Source organism: Hemicordylus capensis, chromosome 1, assembly GCF_027244095.1.
Source record: "Hemicordylus capensis ecotype Gifberg chromosome 1, rHemCap1.1.pri, whole genome shotgun sequence".
NCBI lineage: Eukaryota > Metazoa > Chordata > Lepidosauria > Squamata > Cordylidae > Hemicordylus > Hemicordylus capensis.
Window position 1 is genome coordinate 248759758 of NC_069657.1, and position 19957 is coordinate 248779714.

General features: G+C 43.1%; 1 long non-coding RNA gene across 1 annotated transcript; it reads left to right on the plus strand.

The window, feature by feature from the left end:
- The first annotated feature begins 1514 nt into the window (after positions 1–1514).
- LOC128335640 (uncharacterized) lies at positions 1515–12158 on the plus strand. Its single transcript, XR_008311669.1, has 3 exons — positions 1515–1631; positions 2650–2849; positions 11753–12158. It is a non-coding gene; the product is annotated as an uncharacterized LOC128335640 (long non-coding RNA).
- Positions 12159–19957: the final 7799 nt, after the last annotated feature.

Below are 19957 nucleotides of genomic sequence, written 5' to 3' on the forward strand. Positions count from 1 at the left end.
GGGGAGAATTCAGCCAAGCAAGGGGTCTGGAGACAGTTCTTTAAATTTGAAGAACAACAAGGATTTATTTAGAAGTTACAAAAGGATAGGAAAGCTAAGCTTAAGGCTGAAAGAGGAGAGAGACTAAACAAACAGCCATCTCTGGAGAGACAAAAAGGAGACTAACACTGGAAGAACAAAGAGGGGAGGAGTCCGGCCCTATCCACCCCCAGCACAGTACCTCCAGTGACTATTGCTGGTGTCTATCATGTTTATTTTTAGATTGTGAGCCCTTCAGGGACAGAGATCCATCTTATTTATTTCTCTAGGTAAACCACTTTGGAAACTTTTGTTGAAAAGAGGTATATAAATGTTGTTGTTGTTGTTGTTTTATCCATGACCTTAACCCACCTCCCCTCCGTGGTCACTATTAGACATTGTAGCTGAGAGCTGATGCCGCTAGGGTCCTAGCTCCAACAGCATCAGCACGTGGAATAGCAGTAACTTGTGTGGGGTAAAGTAGGTATACTCCTGACTCTCCCCCAGCCCTCCCTAGCCACCAGATATTTTGTTCATGTGAATGACCTTAGTGGGTAGCTGTTGATCAAGTGACTATACTGTATTTCCACTGGGTATGGGCCATGTTTCTTCTGTGCTTTTATAGCACCTAGCAAATTGTTGCCAACAAATAAATATAAGGTGAGCCAAAAATTGAACCCACATGTCTTGGTGGTCTTTGAGAAAATAAAATCATGGATCTCATCCAATGAAAAAAATATATCAGTTGATTAATCATGTGAATTTAAATATAAATCAAGTACAAGGGGGGAAAGAGGCAATAATAATCACCACTGTGCATCTGTCCTAAATGTAACCCCATGTTAAAATAACTTGTCATCCTTTCTAAATCACCTAAATTTCACCTTATTTTCAAAATTGCTCAGCTTTCCAAGGTAAGGTTTTTGTCCTGCAACACATGGATGTTACAATTCAGTGTCCTCTTGGACTTTAATTTAAATTTATCAAGCACATCAACATGCTTTTTTCCCCTTGACTAGTGTTTCAGGCAATCAGGTTGGCCTCTAGAAAGAACATTTGGGCTTTGAGGACACAATGTCTTTAATGTATATATAGAGAGAGATATTTTTCTGGAAGTCTGAAACAGTAAAGACAGTGTTGAAGGGAATAAGAGAAGGCTGTTGAGGAATTAAACGGTTGAAAAACATGCATATGAAACACTTTCAAGCAACTTGCTATTGATTTATTCTTATTTATTTATAAAATATTTATACCACCCAAAATATACATCTCTTTAATTTAGTTTGACATCTAAATTGAAATGGCAATGCTCATTGACCCCAAATCCCAATTCCACTCCTCATAGATTGCTTCTTTATCTCACAATTCCACCCAGCCTTCATATGAACGGAACTAGTTTTGTCAGTCCTCACTTTCTCCATCTGAAAGAAGCTGGACTTTGCTGGGCCCTGAAATTCTCTCTGTTTGCCTTGCCCTCTGTTGCTAGGAAGCAGTTGTGTTGTGTGACCAAAAAAGAAGAAGAAGAAGAAGAAGAAGAAGAAGAAGAAGAAGAAGAAGAAGAAGAAGAAGAAGAAGAAGAAGAAGAAGACAATTCCAAGCATTTAACAGAGAGGGTTAATATGACTTTCTTTTCCTTCTTTGACTTGCTTATATCCATGCTGACTAAAAAGAACACCAGGTTCAATGAATGACAAATCATTACAGACCGTACAGTGTAATTAAAAAGCACAGCCATTGATCAGCTATGAGCTAAACCTGAGACAAAAAAAGTGAGAGACCTAGAATAGCTGGCAAAACTTCTCATTGAATCTGTCTGAAATGGAAGATGTTCCCCCTGCAGGCATGGAGCTCGGCCCATTGTGCATTTCCATTAGAGATACACACTGACTCAGAGCATGCCATTGATGTTGGCCTATTTATGAAAGGCTGTTGAAAGAGGTTTCAGAGTTAATTGAAAAGAGCTGTTTCTGAAGTAAAGTAACTTCAAACAACACAGCTCTGAAATGTGTTTTAATGGACTGGAAATCCGTGAATTTCCCACATTGCACACATGAAATAAAGCGGACGACACACACAAAAATGAAAGCTGCCTTGACGTTTGGTGAGATTTTCTTTCTTTTCATTTTCCCTTTTTAAATAAATTACTTGGTGGACAGGTGACAGAATAGCTGGAAAACTATGGATTGATAAGAGCAACAGCCACAAAGGCCTGTCAGTGGTTTTGCAATTTGTTTCTTTGCACTGAATAACCTACTCACAGAACCCCTATCTTGGATTTGAAATTTGTACCCATCTAATTTCCAAAGCTCACATTTAGCAAAACCTCCATATTCAGGGTAATATTTCAAGATGTGCTCAAAATATGCTTAAGTCCTTTTCAGTATAAGGTTAAGTCCTTTGCACTTGATTCATGTCTAAGTTTGCATGACTTCCAGAGAAACTTGGATCACACTTTTCTTATATCCGAGTCCCAAGTCGCAATATGGTTAACAATATCATGCTGTTTGACAAGTATACTTGGGATGAAGAATGGACACGATTCTCGCAAGAGGAGAGAATGCACTGGAATACTGTATTCCCAGGTTAAATCCCCAAATTCTTCACCATCATTTACTTTATTGTGTTTAATAGATCAAAGAGATGGGGCGGGCATAGTTGCTGCCATTGTGATAACAGCCTGACATTTGCAAGCAGCCAAAATGGCAATGCCAAGACGATGTAGACCCTCCTCTGGGAAAGGGAACATACATGTGCACAGCTGCAGTCAAGATGGTGAGAGCCAGTTCTCCTCAACAACCTCCTGCAGGCCAAGCATGAAAAAATATTCGCAGGTAAGCTAAAATTTCCTCCCTGGGAAAGGACCTCAGAAATTCAAGATCCTATTTATATTTATGCCACAGTGTATGGGTAATGTTGACTATCTTCACCATACGTATTTATATAGCATCCGTTGAGGTTCTGCTTTACATAAGATCCCAGGGGCATAATTGAACCTGATATGCTCCATACAACAAAATGATGGCTACTTTTCTTTGTGTGGAGAAGAACCAGCTTTATGGGGTAGATTTGGAGCAATGTGGGGTATGGGTATATGTGCTCAATTATTTTACTTCCTGCTATTTCCTTGTACTAAATTACTCCAGGGTGCTTCCTCCACCCTTGATCTCACTCTTTTCCCAAATGCTTATTTGAAACTCATGTCAGGAAAAGTGGTATTCAGAGTGGAGAAGCAACAGGGAAGGAAATGGTTATACTCCTCTCCCTCTGCCCTCCACTACTGCTCTACTCAAAATCTCCCAAGGAAAACAACCATTATATGTTCGCATGTGTAATGTACCCCGTTAGGAAAATAGACATTTTGGCACTCTCATGTCTGTGAAAGTAACTGCCCAGGCCTACCCATGCGTACTTAGAAGTAAGAGCCTTCATTTCACAAAGGACTTACTTCCACATAAAAAGAATGGTCTTCCAATGGATAGTTCACACATTCAAGAATATCACTTGCTTTCTCAACATTTAATTATTGTACACTTAGTGAGTGGCATCCTTCTGAGGTATGGCTTTGTATATGTCCCCCACCCCTGGGCCTAATTACACCTTATAATCACACCTATTTACACCTTTTTGTGAAACAAAGGTCCCATGATGGCCCATTCACCATGGGCGCTGCAATGCCTTCCAAATGCAACTTGCATTAGAGTGCATGTTTAACCAACATGCCTAAAATCTAACTTGCATTAGATGATGATGATGATGATGATGATGATTAAAAATCATCGGACACCATTACAAAACATTTATAAAAACCATCATTAAATCGAAAAAAGAAGAAGAAGCCCAAGCCTATGACTATGAAACATTACAAAAGCCCTTTGGGGACAGGGAGCCACTAAATAAATAAATAAATAAATAAATAAATAAATAAATAAATAAATACACACACACACACACACACACACACACACACACACACACAAAGTACTGAGTACATGTACTTATAACATCTGCTTTGTTTGCAATAAAATAAATAAAGGACGAAGGTGGGGAGGAATGGTTGAAAGAAAGGAAGGTTTTGAGAATGTTACATGTAATATTAGAGTGAGGTGACATAATGTGGTGGTATTGGAAAGGCCTAACTTCTCTAACAGCCATAATGAACAGAGTTGATGAGATTGTGTCGATCCCTTTCCAAAATATTTGACAACCACTGATGTAAACCACCATTTAAGCTCATGAACTTTGCTGTTATAATATGTTCTTCTACAACTTACTTTCATTGTTTTCAGTAGCAAACTGTATCATGTGCCCAATATAAGAGACTAGAGCAAGCCAAGCAAGATTGATTGATTATTTATTTATTTATTTATTTAACAAGTTTGTATATTGCAGTGATGCTTTAATTCAACCAAAAGCATCAGCATCCTTTTGATAGAACAGTGGTCAGAATGACAGAATAAAGTCCTTGTTTAACAAAAAGTTTTCTATCAAATCATAGCTTATGACAATGATGGCACAAGGTTATATTTGAAGTACGAGGGGACATAATCTTCCCACCTTAAAAAATGCAGAAGTATTGAAGAAACAATGCTGCCAGCCCAAAGGAGAACACATTTCCCAGTCTTGGAACTTCAAGAAATGTCCATCACTTAACTGTTTTGTTAAATCAGAAGTAATGTTCCCCAGAATAGTTTGCCATAAAAAGTTAAACTGGGACCTGCATGCGACAGTGAAACATGATTTCGGGTATCTGAGATTATGTGTGGCCCTTAACAGAACTGCTGGTAAGGTTTCCCTGAGGAGATGGAAGAACAATATGTTGCTTTTTCAATAGGATTGAATGCTAGGCTAGGAATTGTTAATTAGAAAGGAAGGAGGGTTGCAGGGAATGAGGGGGAGTTGGTTGCCCCATTAAGCTGGAGGGGGTTCCATACTTGCAGTCTTCATGCCTTTGACAATCCCTTCTACAATTTATTTATTTATTTATTTATTTATTTATTTATTTATTTATTTATTTATTTAACGTATTTCTATACTGCCCAAAACTTACATCTCTGGGCAGTTTGCAACAAAATCCCTTCTAAACAATCCCTTCTAAAAGAGTTGCCTACCAAATAAAGTAGTGAGACGGATAAGCCAATTAGAACTGAAGCAAATGTGGGTGGGAGAAAGGGTTGATACAAGTCAAGTAAAAAAGTCCAACCCCAAATATTAACATGCAAAGCTACTTGGAATTCCAGACAACATTCAGCTTCAATTAGTCTTCTCCTGGACTTCACAAAGCTCTAAGGAAAATATATTTTGCTCCTGCCATATACAGGATTGTTTTTCAGATTGAGAGCCATCACTTCAGATATTTATATTGCCTACCTCATCCCAATCCCCCACCTTCCTTCTGCTTTGCAAAAGTAATAGGGGAAAAATTGTTACTGTATATTCAAACTTTTGAATATATTACATTTGTCCCTCCTGGTTTTAAAGGTTACTGATGACAGATAAAACTTTTTGTATATTTCGAGTCATTCACAGTATTTTGAATAGTCATTGGGAAAGAATTAGCAAAGGTTCACAGCTCAGTGGAAGGACCCGTGCTTTGTTGATGTAATGCGTGGTTTCTTCAGTTAAATGGTCTGAATTAGCAGGGCTATGAAGGATCTCTGCCTCAGACCTTGGAGAACCACTCCCAGCCACAGAAAACAAAAGTGATTGAGATGGATAACTGGCTTGACTCAGTAGTAAACAGTTATACACAGCTATTCCGGTGGTGGTGAGGAATAGAAGAAGTAATGTTGGCAGGTCAGCGGGCCATTCCAGGGGAAGGGTAGTCAGAAAGTTAATAGCTGTCTCCCCTTCTGGCTGTCCTGCCAGCTCTTTGACCTCGGGGAGCACTGCCAACAACCCACATAGCTTTTCCCTGCTCTTCTGTAATGCCAGGTCCATCCAAAATAAATCTGAAATCACCCGAGATTTGACCATGGATGAAGGAGCCGACCTGGTATGTATTACCGAGACTTGGTTGGGGGAGGTTAGTGGTCCAGTTTGATCCCAGCTTCTCCCTCCAGGATATTTTGTAGAGGAGCAGGTGAGGGGACATGGGCGGGGAGGTGGGGTGGCTGTGGTCTATAAGGATAACATCTCCCTTACCAGGGTCCCTGTCAGGGTATCGGACCATATTGAACGTGTGTCCTTGAGTTTGGGGACCAGGGATAGATTGGGACTTCTGTTGGTGTACCCATCTCCCCACTGCCCAGTGGAATCCCTTACTGAGCTCACGGACATGGTCGCGGAACTCGCGTTGGAGTCTCCCAGACTCTTGGAGCTGGGGGACTTCAATGTTCATTTCGGGGCCAATCTGTCTGGAGTAGCTCAGGAGTTCATAGCAGCCATGACAACTATGGGCCTATCCCGAGTGGTCTCTGGACCGACACATATTGCAGGTCACATGCTTGATTTGGTATTTTACTCTGATCAAGGTGGTGTTCCGTGGGTGGGGACTCCTGTGATTTCCCCATTGTCATGGACGGACCACCATCTGGTTAAGGTTGGACTTACAACCACTTCCCACCTCCGTAGGGGCGAGGGCCCCATTAGAGTGGTCTGCCTGAAGAGGTTATTGGGTCCACTAAGATTCCAAGAAGCCTTGGAGGGATTTAATGTTGGCTTTGCTGGTGATCCTGTTGAAGCCCTGGTTGAGAATTGAAACAATTTGCTCACCAGGGCAGTAGAAATGATTGCTCCCAAGCGTCCCCTCTGACCTGCTTCAAATTTGGCCCCTTGGTATATGGAAGATATACGGGGGCTGAAGCAGCAAGGTAGGCGACTGGAATGCAAGTGGAGGAAGACTCGACTCGAAACTGACAGATTGCAACATAGAGCACATTTAAAGATCTAGGCGCAGACAATACATGTGGCAAAGAGGCAGTTCTTTTCTGCCCGTACTGCCTCTGTGAGTTCACGTCCAGCGGAGTTGTTCAGGGTTGTGAGAGGGCTAGTAAGTGGCCTCCCTTCCTTGAATCAGAATTTGGAGCCATCAGTTACCCACTGCAATGTGTTTAAAGAGTTTTTTGCAGATAAAATCTCTCGGATTCGGGCCAGCTTAGACAGAGACTCCACAATTAATTTGATGCCTGAATTGGAGGTGTCTGACAACTCCACTTATGTGGTTCAACTGGATCGGTTTCAGTTTGTGACTCCTGAGGATGTGGGCAAGCTGCTTAGAGCGGAGAGGCCTACCACTTGTTCTCTTGATCCTTGTCCACCATGGCTTGACCCTTGTCCAATATAGCTAGCAGGGAGGTTGTTGTGAACAGCCTGGGGGAAATCATAAATGCTTCTCTGAGGGAGGGCAGAATCCCTCCTTTTCTTAAGGAGGCAACCATTAGACCTCTTCTAAAGAAGCCTGCATTAGATCCCTCAGAGTTGAGCAATTATAGGCCTGTTTCCAACCTCCCATGGCTGGGCAAGGTAATTGAGAGTGGTGGCCTCTCAACTCCAGGCGGTCTTGGAGGAAACTGATTATCTAGACCCATTTCAAACTGGTTTTCGGGCAGGCTCTGGGGTGGAGACTGCCTTGGTCGGCCTGATGGATGATCTCCAATTGGGAATTGACAGAGGAAGTGTGACTCTGTTGGTCCTTTTGGATCTCTCAGTGGCTTTTGATACTATCGACCATAGTATCCTTCTGGAAAGTCTGAGGGGGTTGGGGGTGGGAGGCACTGTTTTACAGTGGTTCCACTCCTACCTCTCGGATAGATTCCAGATGGTGTCGCTTGGAGTCTGTTGCTCTTCAAAATCTGAGCTTAAGTATGGTGTCCCTCAAGGCTCCGTACTTTCTCCAATGCTTTTTAACATCTACATGAAACTGCTGGGACAGATCATCAGGAGATTTGGAGCTGGGTGTTACCAGTACACTGATGACACCCAGATCTACTTCTCCATGTCAACTTCTTCAGGAGCTGGCATCTCGTCCCTAAATGCCTGCCTGGAAGCAGTAATGGGCTAGATGAGGGAGAATAAACTGAAGCTGAATCCAGAAGAGACGGAGGTACTTATTGTGCGGGGTCAGAACTCTAGAGACAATTTTGATCTGCCTGTTCTAGATAGGGTCACACTTCCCCAAAAGGAACAGGTTCGCAGTCTGGGAGTACTTCTGGATCCATGCCTCTCTCTGGTTTCTCAGGTTGAGGCGGCGGCCAGGGGTGCTTTCTATCAGCTCCGTCTGATACGCCAGCTGCGCCCATTTCTCGAGATCAATGACCTCAAAACTGTGGTACATCTGTTGGTAACCTCCAGACTGGACTTTTGTAATGCGCTCTACATGGGGCTGCCTTTGTACGTAGTCTGGAAACTTCAGTTGGTTCAGAATGCAGCAGCCAGGTTGGTCTCTGGGTCATCTCGGAGAGACCATGTTACTCCTTTACTGATGGAGTTACACTGGCTGCCAATAGGTTCCCGGACAAAATACAAAGTGCTAGTTATAACTTAACAAAGCCCTAAATGGCTTAGGCCCTGGGTATCTAAGAGAGCGTCTTCTTCATTATGAGCCCCACCGCCCACTGAGGTCATCTGAGGAGGTCTGTCTCCAGTTACCACCAACTTATTTGGTAGCTACACAGAGACGGGCCTTCTCGGTCGCTGTCCCAAGATTGTGGAATGCGCTCCCTGCTGAGATACGATCCTCCCCATCTCTGGCAATTTTCAAAAAACACCTGAAAACCCATCTTTTCACCCAAGCTTTCTGAGCTTCCTAAATTTGGGGTTTTTTAATTGCTGGTTTATTTTAAAATTCAAAACCTGATTTTGGGGTTTTTAATCACTGTAATTGTTTAATTCTTGTTTTTAAATGTTTTTAATTGTTAATTGTTATATTGTTTTTAATTTGTTTTAGCTCTTTACTGTTTTAGTGGTTTGTTTTAATTGTGAACCGCCCTGAGCCATTTTAAAAAAGCGGTATATAAATCAAATAAATAAATAAATGATAAATACATGCCCAAATGTTGGTAGACAGTATCCTACTGCAGTGACTTAGTTTATCTGTCATGCCACCCCAACTAGGAGGACATCCTTCTCTATAAAACTGACCAAATCTAGACTTGCTTAACTTGAGCATGTGCCCTCAGACCCAGGACTCTTATCAGAAGAACCCATATCAGAAGTCCCATATTAGGGCCCACATACTTAGATACTTAATATCTAAGTATCCACTCCAAGATACTTAGCTTTGGGTAGGAAACCGGTAGTGAAAGGAGACCAGTTATTCTCCATTGGCCCCCCTAATTCAAGGCTCAGCTAGACATGTTGGCAATGACCTGAGGTCCTCATGTTATTCTGGAGTGGGAGCAACTCAGCATGTATTTTATTTCGCATGTCATGTTACATAAACTGTAAGTAAAGTGTGCTGTCAAGTTGATTTCGACTCCTGGTGCCCACAGAACACTGTGGTTGTCTTTGGTAGAATACAGGAGGGGTCTACCATTGCATCCTCCCGCGCAGTATGAGATGATGCCTTTCAGCACCTTCCTATATTGTTGCTGCCTGATATAGTACCAGTGGGGATTCAAACTGGCAACCTTCACATACATCTAATATACACACAAGTAATGCAAATTCTGCTTACGTGTCTAGAAAACAATTATTGCTTTATTCATTAAATTTATTTATTAACAAATGTCTAGACTATACTAGCATGTTTATGATAAAACCTCAGTTTTGAGTTCCAGCAGCAGTCTATTTTACTATATCTACTACATTAATAACTACGCTATGGGTTTTTACAGTTTTATAACCTTTACAGTTGATATAGCCTAAACTTTTATAGTTTCATAACTCATAGTAACTGTTTCCTAGTTCCTTAAAGTTTTAATCTAAAACCTGTTTAGTTTTTATCACTTTTAAAATTTAACAGCTTCATAAGAATCAGGTCAGTTTAGCTACGTTGCTGTATTATTATGACCTAGGCTTTTTATGGAATCTACCCTTTTACCCATCTTTTGCCCTGTACTTTAAGCTGGTCTTTGACTGTAATAAAGATTGGTTAATTGATACTACATGTATATCCTGCTATTCCTTCAAGGAGCCCAGAATGGTATGCATGGTTATATTGATCCTTACAACAACCCTGTGAGGTAGTTTAGACTAAGAGATATTTGACTGGTCCAGAGCCATGCAGTAGTTTCATGGCTGAATGTGGATTTGAACTAGGGCCTCCCCAGTCCTAGTCCAAAAGCACTCTAACCACTACACCACACTGGCTGGGGAGCTGATCTAATATTGAACCAGCAGGAAATGAATGTGATGATAAGCTATCAGGTTGCAGTGACGTAGGTAGCAATAACAAAGTCTCAACCAGCATACTTTACTCAACATTTTTACTACCTACATAATTTGACACTATTCTCATGAGCAGCCTCACGCAGACTAGGGCAGTCCAGCCTGGGATAAGCTGCTCACGTGGAGTGCAGAGATCACTCCTGATCCTGGTGCTCCCGCCCTGCCTAACTCTACTTTTTGCCATGGCCTTTAGCCAGGGTTAAGGGTGTGAGTGTGCACTTAACCCTGGTGCTAGGGTCGTGTGTGAACACATCCCAAAGCCAAGGCAGCAAGAGTGCCCGGCTCCCTCCATGCACCACGCTCCTGGTGCGGTGCATTAAGGGATACCCGAGGACAACCTCCTCTGGCTCCCTGATCTGCTGCTCACCACAGCGCCACTCCTGTGCCACGGCAAGCAACAGAACACAGTGGGGAGGGAGATCGTGTGCAGGGAAGCAGGCGGGAGCATGCCTCCCTGCCAGCCCTTTCAGCCCTTCCCGCTTATTTGATTGTGTGCACAAACTCTTTGTCTTTTTAAAAATATGAATTTACAGAGGGGGTTTTTAAATGTCTTTTGTACCATTCAGATTCTTTGGTGTACAATAACTTTTCATCATAATGAATCCCTATGACAATTAATTGCACACCTTCATTTCTTCGGTTCATTATGACTGTCACTGGACAGTGCCAACTGTCAACGTCCATGTTCCGACTAAACCCCACCCCATCCCCACCTGCAAGGCAGTGGGGTACTCATTTTAATTTTTAGAAATATTGAAATGTTTAGATTCTTTGGTGTCTAATAACTTTTCCTCATAATGAATCCCTATTAGAATTCATTATACGCCTTCGTTTCTTCTGTTCATTTTTACTGTCATTGGACAGTGCCAACTATCCACTGCCATGTGCCAACTACACCCCCCACACACACACACACACACACTGGGGTACTCAATTTATTTTTTAGGTATTTTTCAAGTGTTTCAATTCTTTTGTGTCTTCATTACACACTTTCATTTCTTCTGTTCATTTTGATCCCACTAATTTGCAGGTGGGGTGGGGAATTAGTTGCATCCCATGTTCCAACTACTCCCGAACCCACAAACCACTGGGTATTCAGTTTATATTTTAGGAATTTTGAGGTGTTTAGACTCTTTGGTGTGTAATGAATACTTATAGGGATTCATTATGAGGAAAGGTTATTAGACAGCAAAGAGCCTAAAAACTTGAAAAAAATCATAGAACATAAACTGAGTAGTACCCCACTGCCTTGTGGGTGGGAGTGGGGTGTAGTTGGCACATGGTAGTTGACAGTTGGCACTTCAAAGCAGGGTAGCCCAGCTTTTGTACCTTGCTCTTAACCAAGGTAAGAGGAAAGAAGAGCTCTCTTGCCTTGCTTTTCTCATTGTGTGTATCTGCTTGTTCCCAGCAGGCCTGGAAACAATAAGAGTACAGGAACTGCCATCCATGGATTTGCCACTCTGCAAAGCACAGTCTATGATCCAGTAGATGAAGTGGTTTCAGCAGGACTGGGTCCGCTTCCTGCTGCTTCGGGACAAATCAGAGGGCAGCTGCAGATGTAATTACTTTCCAATCTACTGGCAGTGCAAAGCATGGTGGCCACTAGGCCTTTGGAGGACTTTCCGTGTTTGCAGTTCCCAGTTTCAACAATGGACACCTCACTGGGCTTAATTGTGTGTTTCCTGGGTTTGCAGACCAAAACAAATCTTCTGATCATGTGCTGCTACTGGAGTAGGAGCTCTCTTACTCTCCAAGCTACCCCCAAATGTTTGTGTGAACAGACCTAATGTCTTTTATAGGATTGCTGTTGTAATGTGTTATTACCTACCATATGTATCTGGGGAGAGAGAGAGGGTGGGGGGATACAGTCCTACTGTCTAATACTATATCTGACTCAGATGTAAAACATTTTGCTCAGCCATAATCTTATATTACTGAGGTGCACCTAGTTTAGAATTCAAATAATAAATGTTTCCATGTTCATGATGTAATATTTCATTCAGGTGAGTAATGTAAAAAGTGTAGAAAAACAAGTTGGCTTTTAAAAAAAATCTTTCAAAAGTATGTCTCTTTCGTTCAATAAACTTTAAAGCAGATGTTTGAGGAAACCCATTAAAAGTGAAATCATAATTACAAGCCTTGCCAGAAATCTGCCAGTCCGCTTCTTTCCCTCAGAGCCTTACCTCCAACATGTCACTTCTTCAGACTGAGTCCAGAACACTCCATTAGCCCCAGCAGGCTGTCACCTGATCCTGTGCTATCACCTGTCCCTGTGTGGAGATGATAACTTCCAGAACCCTGTAGGGATGCTGAATACCCATGCGCTTGCATGCCTACAGAGTAAGAAAAAAATGTGCTTACACGTAAATTTTATATATAATAGTTAAGATATACTAGTTTGCATGCATTTGTCATCATAAAAAAACAGACAGTATGATGTGTCTGTTTGGTTCTAGCTGACGATAAGTCTTCCGTTGATGATTTTGGGTGAAATTATCCATTTCTTGTAGCCCCAAGGGTTAGTCACATGACACCTTTCAGAACTTCTGCCAAGTTTGTTAGCGCTACTGTCTCATCACTAAGCAACGTACCATTTCTCTCTTCCAGTGACTGAGACAGATGGATTTGGAGTTTGAGGTAGCTGCTGAATTAAACTTAGGTCAGTGTGCTAAAGGTACCTCCCCACCCCCCACCCCACCCCACCCAGTCTTTTTCTCAACCCTCTGACTGTCCAAAACATGTCCCAACAACTGAGTTCTTTTATTGCTAGTTTGAAACACTTCTCTTCAGATGCTTTAAACTAAATCTTCCCTCCTCTTGTCTGTGGTACTGGAGCCTATGGCACAAATTTTAAAAGCTGTGCAAGCTAGTGTTATCAAATCAAATCTTTATTGTTACGGTCATTCCACCAGCAAAGCTGGTGTTATGAAATCCGTAATTACACTAGATATGTATCATTATTTATTAAGGAATAAACTATGATGCTGTTTGCTGGATAATCTTTTATCTTCTGTTGGTGTACTGAGATGTGAGCATTTGAGAAACACAGAGCTCTTTATTAGGGGTGTGCATGGAACCGCACAGCTGCGGTCCGGCACTGTGGAGAGGGTCCCTTTAAGGGCGGGGAGGGTTTACTTACCCCTCCCACCGCTTTGCCCCCTCCAGCGCCCGTATTTTCTGTAGAAATTGGGGCGGCAGGATACCTCCCCGCCGCCCCTTCTGCCTCCTCCTCATTGCAAAAGGCTGCGACAAGCCTTCTGCGCATGCGCACGCGGCACGCGAGCTTCACGTCTCCCCGACGCGACGGGTAGACTGGGCCTCCGATTGCCGGAGGCCTGGTCTACCCGTCGCGTTGGGGAGACATGAAGCTCACGCGCCGCGTGCGCAGAAGCCTTGTCGCAGCCTTTTGCAATGAGGAGGAGGCAGAAGGGGCGTCGGGGAGGTATCCTGCCGCCCCAATTTCTACAGAAAATACGGGCGCTGGAGGGGGCAAAGCGGTGGGAGGGGTAAGTAAACCCTCCCCGCCCTTAAAGGGACCCCCTCCACCCGGACCGGACCGGACCAGCCAGGTCCGAACCGGTCCGGACAGTCCGGAGTCCTTTACAATTGCCTCCGGACCGGTCCAGACCCATCACTACTCTTTATTAGGGCGATTAAAAAATCTTTGTTTAGACTTGAAGAGTCTGATGCTACTGCACCAATACAATTGGTCACCTTTACCTCAACTCTGTCAGGTACTTTACTCCTAACAGAACGTTTGCACAGCTTATTTATTTATTTATTTTCTCACAACAACCCTGTGAGGTAGGTTAGGCTGAGAATATGAATAAGGAAAAAAAATCATATTTTACAACCTTTCATATTTTCCCAGTTGCAGCAAATTTCCCATCTATGTTCAGATGTCATGTGGAAAAATAGTTAAAGTCTGGCATCACACCATGTCCCCGAGCCTTAGGAGTGCATGCTCCCGCCCCAGGTCTGTGTGAGCATCTACTTCCAATGTAGGTTACAATAAACCAAGATCAATTATGATGTCCAAACCAACCAATCTTGGTTTATTCTACCCTACTTAAAATGAACCACAACGTGTAGGCTACACATTGTGGTTTATAGCAAGTAAATAGATTAGGATAGACCAAAATCAGTCAGTTTGGACATCATGATTAATCTTGGTTTAACATAACCTAAACTGGAAGCAGAAATTCACATGGGTATGGGAAGTGAGGACATCATGGGGGACAAGACTAGTGTGATGTCTGAACTGACTACATTCTGTATTTATTATTGTCACAATCATAAGCTTTTGTAACTTCATATAAACTGCCACAATACTATACAAATGGTGATATAAACTGCCACAATACTATACAAATGATTCTATACAAATGGTGAATTCACCTTCAAACAGTTTCCCGGAAATTTTTTTCATAATCTCTCTCTTTATTTATTTTTAAAATGCTCTAACAATTTCATTCTACCCTGTGTTTTTTTTAAAAAAAAATAAACTCTCAGTTCTGCTTAAAACAAAAGGCCTCATTTTTTCTTCTACTGGAATCACCCTTTTTAACATTGCAAACCCAAATAATTATTTCCTGGAGGTTTACAGTAGAAACCTCAGACTGTCAGTTCATTTAATGTCCCTTCACTTTATGTTTTGTGCCAGTTTTAAGGCTCAGCAAGAATTGACAATGCAAACCTTTCACACAGCATCAGCTGATTGTGTTCTCTTTGACAGTAAGATTTCAAATCAAGGATTTAATAAGCTCTTCCAGTTAGCAGGAAATAATGTTCCCTCCATCCCGCCACTCAACAGAACATCAAACAGACCTCAGCTCTGCAGCGGAGATTGCAGCTAAACCAGAATCACTCCTTATTTGCATTCATGGTCTTACCAAGTTTGCGTATTGGGAGCCAGCCAAAGGGTGCGGAAACATTATTGCTCTTCTTCAAATAAAGTGGAGAGGAAAAGAAAGAGAGAGGAAAGAAAGGGCTGGAAAATGTTGGAAGAAACACATGCACACCTTTCTGCAAACTTAAATGTATTGATGGTGCAACTTGAAAATATAGTGGTTGACATCCAGTGGCAGCACCAGGGAAAAAAATTGAGAGGAAGCACAGAAGGGGTAAAGTGCGTTTATGGATTTCGAGGGCTGGCCACCCTTGCCTCCCCTCTAGAGCGGCCCTTGTCAACATTCAGACTAACCAAGCGCTGCTGCAGTAAACATGTTCCACATGCTACGGGGAAGGAGTGGTTTTTGTCGCTCTCCCCTTCCCTCTGAAGGGGAAGAGCTGGGTCTCACAGCTACATCTGTCCTCATGTAGCCCTCAGGGATATATTTTTGGGAGTCACTGAGCTGGGTCTCACGATCAGTGAGACCCAGTTTTGGAGTGTGTGTGGGGAGAGCAGGCTAAGCCTACTCTCCCTGCACATGAGCAGGGAGGGAGCCCTGGGTGGCCGGATTGGCCGCTCACACGATTGCTGGTTTTGTGACGGAGCCTGTAGGGGCTGGAGAGCTCGACGGCCGCGCAGCCACCGGAAGCTCCAGTATGCCCTGCGCAGGCAGGCAGGGCATACTGGGGAGACTCCCAGAGCCAGGAGGCAGCTTTTTGCCTCCCCTCCAGGGGTCTACTCATGAGTAGCCATGGCACAGAGCTGCCCCGTGGCTACTCATGATCGGAAAGCCTGGGTTTGTGGAGTGCTCACTCCACAAACCCAGGCTTTGGGGAGAGCTAAAAAAGCGGGCTAGCGGCTTGTAAGCCACCGGGCGAGCCTGCGAGCCTGGTGGTTTACACGGTCAGCAAAAATTGGGCTAGGCTCTCCTAGCCCAATTTTTGCTGATCGTGAGAATAGCCCCACTGTAGGCTTCAGAAGGAAGGGGAAATGAACGAAAATTGGCCCTCCCCTGTAGTGTGTGCTGCATGTTTGGTGCACCAGTGCTTCATGAATCTGGACTTCAGCCAGTATTTGGAAAGATGAAATGTTGTATCTTCAAGAGTATTATGTCAAGAAGTGAGGCATTTCCCTGTCTCGTTCCTGTCTTTCTAAACTACATCTGATTAGCTCTCAGTAGCAACTACGTTTCTAGCCAACTCACTGCTACTTCTTTTTTTCCTTGTCGAAAGGGGTACAAACAAAATGACCCCTCTAGGGGCCAATCTCCTTTCCCCCACCAAAGTCAAGTAAGTGAATCTCCAAAATGCTGAAGAAAATTGTATTTTTATTTGCATTCAAGAAACAAGCTGTTATTGATATGTATAACGGACTTCCTTTTTCACTGAGGATTTTTTTTTTTAAACGAGACCATAAGGTCTAGGGTTGCTTCCACACTAGTGCCCTTTATTTATTTATTTATTTAGTACTGCTGAGGCATGGCTTTTCTGTAATTAGTTGGAAACAAAATTAAGTTTGTGGTTCCATACAGCTATTATGATAGTGCCCAGCAATGCCCTACCCCATAAGATCCTTCAGTGATGTTAGTTCAGAAGTACCTTTATGTATGTATGTATGTATGTGTGTATGTATTTATTTGATTGATTGATTGATTGATTGATTGACTGATTTCTATACTGCCCTTCAAAAATGGATCAGGGAGGTTTACATCACATTACATTTAGCAAAGATCCCCAGCAACATCAGTCAAAACTGTCGTATTTAGAGGTTCAGCTTTCTGATCAGCTTTAGGGATGTGCACAAAACCAGAAAACACGATTTGGCTCAAACTGAACTGGACTCAAGCTTAACCAGGGCCAGTTCAGTTCTGTGTACAGTCGAGCTAGGCCCGGTTTGGTTCGAATCTGAACCAGTTCAGGCCCAGCTCGAGGGGGCGGGGGGCAGTAAAAGCATTAAAAAATATGACAGGCTTACTGTTGCTGAGGGCTTTGGCAGCCTGGGGCGGGGTACTGCAGTAGCTTCAGGGAGGTTTCTGGAGACTCCCCTCCCCCCCACTGGCCTACCCCCGGTCTCCCATGGGCCAGTTTGTCCAATTTGGGGACTGTTTCAGTCCTCTGTGTGTGCACACAGTGGCCATTTGGGGGGCTGCTGCACATGCGCATTGGCCATTTGCGTGACCCAGGTCAGTTTGACTGAACCAGATCACAGATCCGGGGTTCGGTCTGAATTCAGACCAAATTGCAGCAACTGGTCCATGCACACCCCTGATTTGATAATGCAGCTCTTTTCATAGGCTTCCAGACAGGGATGTCATATTTTAAATGAAACGTCTTCCTATGTTTTTGAGACTACAGGTCATTATTTTTAAATATAGCTTTGAAAAGGCTTCAGGCTTAAAAAAAAATGGTTACGTAATAAATAGCATACCTGTGATGTGGGGTAGTGTGTGGTAAAACAAGCCTCTATTGTGTATAATTAGAATTAACTATGTGTTCTCTATATGCAGGTGGGACATGAATTTTGCCTTTAATTTTTTGTTTGTGCTATTTTTAGCCTACTTTCCTTAAGGAAAGTAAGCTTATGAGATCACCTGGCATTCTGTGTGTGTCATCGTGTATCTGCATGTGTGTGTGTGTGTGTGTGTGTCCCCATCAACTCTGTAATGCCTGGACCAATATGAACCAAACTGGGTACATAGAGGCATCTCAACAGCATAGTCTGTGATGATGACATCCAGCCTGATTTGAGCTGGCGGATGCATAAACGTTTGAAGCACAAGTTGGCTAACTTGAAGACCATCTAACCGATTTGAACCAAATTGGGTACAGTTGTAGTGAGTGACACATAGGAACACCTCAGTGGCATACTTTGCAGAGGCACTCTTACTTCTGGACTTCTAGGCCAAAGTCCAGGGTCTCCACAATCCCTAGGGGGGGCCCCAAATCCTCTTTATTCTGTTCGAGGTGGTGAGGTCACCCAGCCAAGCATGATAATGCTTAATTTGCAGCGGGGGAGGGACCAAGGCCTTTAGGTCCAGGCTCCAAAATTACCTAGGTGCACCTCCGGTACTTTGTGATGATGTCATCCACCCCAATCCAGTATGATGGATGTGTGAACATTTGATGGATGTGGGCTAACTTGTGAATTGTGAAACACCTAACCATTTTGAACAAAATGTTCTACAGCTATAGGGACACCTTAATGGCATAGTTTGTAATGATGTCATCTACCCCAATTCAAGATGGTGGATGCATGAATGTTTGCTGCGCAGTTGGATTAACTTGTGGACCACCTAACTGATTTGAAGCAAACAAATAGGGATGCCTCTGTGGTGTAGGTTCTGATGATGTCATCCATCCTAATTCAAGATATTGGATGTGTAAACGTTTGAGGCACAAGTGGGCTAACTTGTGAACTGCCTAACTGATTTGAACCAAATCTGCTACAGGTGTAGGGACAGTTCAATGGCATAGTTTGTGATGATGTCATACACCTCAATTCAGGATGGCAGATGTGTGAACATTTAAGGGTGAAGTGGGCTAACTTGTGAGAATGGTAATTATCAGTTATTATAATTATAGTGAAAGGAAAGTAGGCAGATTAGTTCTTACCAGAACAACTTGTTAATACATTGTTAATGTGTGTGGCCACATTAATCCTGCCGCATGAAAAAAAATGTTAAAAAACAACCACTAAATATTAACTATACACACTAAAATAAACATTACACAAAAACTTAACTTCAGAGATGCTAGAGGCTAGGCTTTTTTGGTAACTTAGAACTTAACTTAGTAACTTAAATCATGCACAGACCAGAATGGAAGATTAAAACACCTCATGAGAACTGCAAGTATTTAAATACAGAAAGAACACTTGCCATTAGGAAAGTGTGAAACGTTTCGGGTACAGAATGATCTGTACCTGAATCTACCTGTTTTGTGCACAAAACAAATCACCCATCTGCAAGTCCCGAAATATTTGGTTCCAAAACAAATAGCCCAAATTTCGGAACTGAAGGTTTTGTTGTTTCAGACCTCCATTTTGTGGCGATCTCTGTGTGTAGCCTCCATTTTGTGTTTGATGTTGATTTGAATTTCCCGCCCTTCCAGGTTTCAGATTGGTAAACGAAAGCATGGGCTGATCTGCTGACAATTGTCTCCTTGTTTCTGATTGGCTCTTTTGGCTCTTGCAAGTGCTAAATGACCCTGCATTGGCCAGGGGAAGATCAAAGAAGGTGCAAGGGTGGGGTGAGTTCAAGGAGGGATTTTCAAAGAGAGTAAAGAGGCAGCAGCCACCATTCTGCCTTTCTGCCTCGGGGGAGAAGAGAGAGAGCTTTGCTTTGCTTTGCTTTGCCTTGCCTTGCCTTGCCTTGCCTTGCCTTGCTGCCTATTGTTCTGCCTTGCCAGCCTGCCTTGCTTGCCAGAGCCACCCACCCTGCCAGTACCTGTGGCAGCCTGGGGTGGGTTCTCTGCTGCATTCATTGCTTTTTTGTAGAGAAAAAGATAATTCTAGAGAAGAAAAGACAATTCCATCTGATTCTTTTTTCACTCCTTTCTGCTCCTGAGAGAATCACTGCCTGCCTGTGCCAGCCGCCGGCCCCAGAGCTCCTGCAACCACTGGCCACCTGGCCAGCCAGTCACCCCCTCCCCCCCAGATTTTCCAGGCTTTTGCCCCAGCCTCCTCACCCCACCCCATCTGAAGACTGAAGAAGATTGAAGAAGA